The sequence below is a fragment of the Carettochelys insculpta genome, unplaced genomic scaffold, assembly GCF_033958435.1.
Source record: "Carettochelys insculpta isolate YL-2023 unplaced genomic scaffold, ASM3395843v1 scaffold_0125, whole genome shotgun sequence".
NCBI classification, from domain to species: Eukaryota; Metazoa; Chordata; order Testudines; family Carettochelyidae; genus Carettochelys; species Carettochelys insculpta.
Window position 1 is genome coordinate 1 of NW_027439162.1, and position 5,000 is coordinate 5,000.

The 5,000-nt window shown below is 65.8% G+C and overlaps 1 non-coding gene across 1 annotated transcript; it reads left to right on the top strand.

Annotated features, from left to right (window-relative positions):
- Positions 1-2,109: 2,109 nt before the first annotated feature.
- Positions 2,110-2,228, top strand: LOC142006758 (5S ribosomal RNA). The gene has a single exon (XR_012643799.1). It is a non-coding gene; the product is annotated as a 5S ribosomal RNA (ribosomal RNA).
- The last annotated feature ends 2,772 nt before the right edge of the window (positions 2,229-5,000 follow it).

A 5,000-nucleotide genomic window follows, 5' to 3' on the forward strand; every position in this document is an offset into this window, starting at 1 on the left:
ACACCAGGTCAACCTCAGCTGAAGCGGCCGGGGTTGACCTGCTGTCCCTGCCGGACTTGGAGCCCGAGGAGGGGATCGGCCACCAGGTCAACCTCCGCTGAAAGCGGCCACGGTTTACCTGGTGCCCGGGGAGCGAATCGGACACCAGGTCAACCTCTGCTAAAGCGGCCGGGGTTGACCTGCTGTCCGTGCCGGACTTGGAGCCCGAGGAGGGGATCGGCCACCAGGTCAACCTCCGCTGAAAGCGGCCACGGTTTACCTGGTGCCCGGGGAGCGAATCGGACACCAGGTCAACCTCTGCTAAAGCGGCCGGGGTTCACCTGCTGTCCCTGCCGGACTTGGAGCCCGAGGAGGGGATCGGCCACCAGGTCAACCTCCGCTGAAAGCGGCCACGGTTTACCTGGTGCCCGGGGAGCGAATCGGACACCAGGTCAACCTCTGCTAAGGCGCCCGAGGTTGACCTGGTGCCCGGGGAGCGAATCGGACACCAGGTCAACCTCTGCTACGGCGGCCGGGGTTGACCTGCTGTCCCTGCCGGACTTAGAAAATTTTTCTCTCCCCGCCCGGAACCGGGGTTGACCTGTTGTCCCTGCCGGACTTGGAGCCCGAGGAGGGGATCGGCCACCAGGTCAACCTCCGCTGAAAGCGGCCACGGTTTACCTGGTGCCCGGGGAGCGAATCGGACACCAGGTCAACCTCTGCTAAAGCGGCCGGGGTTGACCTGCTGTCCCTGCCGGACTTGGAGCCCGAGGAGGGGATCGGCCACCAGGTCAACCTCCGCTGAAAGCGGCCACGGTTTACCTGGTGCCCGGGGAGCGAATCGGACACCAGGTCAACCTCTGCTAAAGCGGCCGGGGTTGACCTGCTGTCCGTGCCGGACTTGGAGCCCGAGGAGGGGATCGGCCACCAGGTCAACCTCCGCTGAAAGCGGCCACGGTTTACCTGGTGCCCGGGGAGCGAATCGGACACCAGGTCAACCTCTGCTAAAGCGGCCGGGGTTCACCTGCTGTCCCTGCCGGACTTGGAGCCCGAGGAGGGGATCGGCCACCAGGTCAACCTCCGCTGAAAGCGGCCACGGTTTACCTGGTGCCCGGGGAGCGAATCGGACACCAGGTCAACCTCTGCTAAGGCGCCCGAGGTTGACCTGGTGCCCGGGGAGCGAATCGGACACCAGGTCAACCTCTGCTACGGCGGCCGGGGTTGACCTGCTGTCCCTGCCGGACTTAGAAAATTTTTCTCTCCCCGCCCGGAACCGGGGTTGACCTGTTGTCCCTGCCGGACTTGGAGCCCGAGGAGGGGATCGGCCACCAGGTCAACCTCCGCTGAAAGCGGCCACGGTTTACCTGGTGCCCGGGGAGCGAATCGGACACCAGGTCAACCTCTGCTAAAGCGGCCGGGGTTGACCTGCTGTCCCTGCCGGACTTGGAGCCCGAGGAGGGGATCGGCCACCAGGTCAACCTCCGCTGAAAGCGGCCACGGTTTACCTGGTGCCCGGGGAGCGAATCGGACACCAGGTCAACCTCTGCTAAAGCGGCCGGGGTTCACCTGCTGTCCCTGCCGGACTTGGAGCCCGAGGAGGGGATCGGCCACCAGGTCAACCTCCGCTGAAAGCGGCCACGGTTTACCTGGTGCCCGGGGAGCGAATCGGACACCAGGTCAACCTCTGCTAAGGCGCCCGAGGTTGACCTGGTGCCCGGGGAGCGAATCGGACACCAGGTCAACCTCCGCTAAAGCGCCCGAGGTTGACCTGGTGCCCGGGGAGCGAATCGGACACCAGGTCAACCTCTGCTACGGCGGCCGGGGTTGACCTGCTGTCCCTGCCGGACTTGGAAAATTTCTCTCCCCGCCTCGGACCGGGGTTGACCTGCTGTCCCTACCGGACTTAGAACATTTTTCTCTCCCCGCCCCGGCCCGGGGGTTAACCTCGGGGCGCACAGCTTCCCGGGTCTGACGTGCACGTCCTGTCACCTCCCGGGCCCGGCGTCCTCGTCCTCCCTTCCCCTTGGGCCGGCTCGGAGGAAGTTTTCCCTCGGCCCGGCCTCCGGGTTAATTGTTTGGGCCCGGCTGACTGAGGCCAGGCTGCTGACGCTAAAGCCCGGGGAGGCGGGGGCCTACGGCCATACCGGACCGAATGCCCCCGATCTCGTCCGATCTCGGAAGGTAAACCGTCCCGGGCCTGGCTAGTACCTGGATGGGTGACCGCCTGGGAATCCCAGGTGCCGTAGGCAGCTTTTGGCCCCAGCGGGGGTAGAGCGGGGCGTGTGTCTGCCGTGCGGGAGCAGGGAAGCCGTGAGGCCAAGGCGGCGCGACGGTCCTGGGGGGCGCTGAGGCCTTTCCCTCTGCCTGCCTGCGTGTCGGGGGCGGGGGGGCGGGCGAGGAAGCTTAGGCCCTCACCCGGTGCGGTGCGATGGCTTGGGTCGGGTCGGGGAGAGGGAAGAAAGCGTGTGTGGAGCGTTGGTGGGGCAGGTGTGTGTGTGGGAGTGCTGGGTGGGGCAGGCCGTTGAGGCGGTGGCGGTGGTGGTGTTTTTGGTGGGAGTGAGTTGGGGTCAGGTGGGTGTGGGGTCCCGCCCGGGGGGTGGATGGTCTGAGGGTTAAGGCTTGGAACGTGCGTCTTGGGGGACCGTGGGTGGAGGTTGTTGAGAGCGGGGAAGGCCCTGGGTCTCGGTTGTGGACTATTAAGCCCGGTGGAGGGGGACCGTGGGGGGAGGTTGTTGAGAGCGGGGAAGGCCCTGGGTCCCGGTTGTGGACTATTAAGCCCGGTGGAGGGGGACCGTGGGTGGAGGTTGTTGAGAGCGGGGAAGGCCCTGGGTCTCGGTTGTGGACTATTAAGCCCGGTGGAGGGGGACCGTGGGTGGAGGTTGTTGAGAGCGGGGAAGGCCCTGGGTCCCGGTTGTGGACTATTAAGCCCGGTGGAGGGGGACCGTGGGTGGAGGTTGTTGAGAGCGGGGAAGGCCCTGGGTCTCGGTTGTGGACTATTAAGCCCGGTGGAGGGGGACCGTGGGGGGAGGTTGTTGAGAGCGGGGAAGGCCCTGGGTCCCGGTTGTGGACTATTAAGCCCGGTGGAGGGGGACCGTGGGTGGAGGTTGTTGAGAGCGGGGAAGGCCCTGGGTCTCGGTTGTGGACTATTAAGCCCGGTGGAGGGGGACCGTGGGTGGAGGTTGTTGAGAGCGGGGAAGGCCCTGGGTCCCGGTTGTGGACTATTAAGCCCGGTGGAGGGGGACCGTGGGTGGAGGTTGTTGAGAGCGGGGAAGGCCCTGGGACCCGGTTGTGGACTATTAAGCCCGGTGGAGGGGGACCGTGGGTGGAGGTTGTTGAGAGCGGGGAAGGCCCTGGGTCTCGGTTGTGGACTATTAAGCCCGGTGGAGGGGGACCGTGGGTGGAGGTTGTTGAGAGCGGGGAAGGCCCTGGGACCCGGTTGTGGACTATTAAGCCCGGTGGAGGGGGACCGTGGGTGGAGGTTGTTGAGAGCGGGGAAGGCCCTGGGTCCCGGTTGTGGACTATTAAGCCCGGTGGAGGGGGACCGTGGGTGGAGGTTGTTGAGAGCGGGGAAGGCCCTGGGACCCGGTTGTGGACTATTAAGCCCGGTGGAGGGGGACCGTGGGTGGAGGTTGTTGAGAGCGGGGAAGGCCCTGGGTCCCGGTTGTGGACTATTAAGCCCGGTGGAGGGGGACCGTGGGTGGAGGTTGTTGAGAGCGGGGAAGGCCCTGGGTCCCGGTTGTGGACTATTAAGCCCGGTGGAGGGGGACCGTGGGTGGAGGTTGTTGAGAGCGGGGAAGGCCCTGGGACCCGGTTGTGGACTATTAAGCCCGGTGGAGGGGGACCGTGGGTGGAGGTTGTTGAGAGCGGGGAAGGCCCTGGGTCTCGGTTGTGGACTATTAAGCCCGGTGGAGGGGGACCGTGGGTGGAGGTTGTTGAGAGCGGGGAAGGCCCTGGGACCCGGTTGTGGACTATTAAGCCCGGTGGAGGGGGACCGTGGGTGGAGGTTGTTGAGAGCGGGGAAGGCCCTGGGTCCCGGTTGTGGACTATTAAGCCCGGTGGAGGGGGACCGTGGGTGGAGGTTGTTGAGAGCGGGGAAGGCCCTGGGACCCGGTTGTGGACTATTAAGCCCGGTGGAGGGGGACCGTGGGTGGAGGTTGTTGAGAGCGGGGAAGGCCCTGGGTCTCGGTTGTGGACTATTAAGCCCGGTGGAGGGGGACCGTGGGTGGAGGTTGTTGAGAGCGGGGAAGGCCCTGGGACCCGGTTGTGGACTATTAAGCCCGGTGGAGGGGGACCGTGGGTGGAGGTTGTTGAGAGCGGGGAAGGCCCTGGGTCCCGGTTGTGGACTATTAAGCCCGGTGGAGGTGTTGCGTACGGTGGATGTAAGGGGGAGGGCGTATGAAGTGACCGAGGAGTGGGCAAGGAAACGGGGGGAAAAATTTGGAGGCGAAGGCGGCCGAAAAAGGGTGCGGTTGACCTGGTGCCCGGGGAGCGAATGGGCCACCAGGTCAACCCCCGCTGAAAGCAGCGGAGGTTGACCTGGTGCCCGGGGAGCGAATCGGCCACCAGGTCAACCCCCGCTGAAAGCACCGGAGGTTGACCTGGTGCCCGGGGAGGGAATCGGCCACCAGGTCAACCCCCGCTGAAAGCACCGGAGGTTGACCTGGTGCCCGGGAAGGGAATCGGCCACCAGGTCAACCCCCGCTGAAAGCACCGGAGGTTGACCTGGTGCCCGGGGAGGGAATCGGCCACCAGGTCAACCCCCGCTGAAAGCACCGGAGGTTGACCTGGTGCCCGGGGAGCGAATCGGCCACCAGGTCAACCCCCGCTGAAAGCAACGGAGGTTGACCTGGTGCCCGGGGAGCGAATGGGCCACCAGGTCAACCCCCGCTGAAAGCAGCGGAGGTTGACCTGGTGCCCGGGGAGCGAATCGGCCACCAGGTCAACCCCCGCTGAAAGCAGCGGAGGTTGACCTGGTGCCCGGGGAGGGAATCGGCCACCAGGTCAACCCCCGCTGAAAGCAG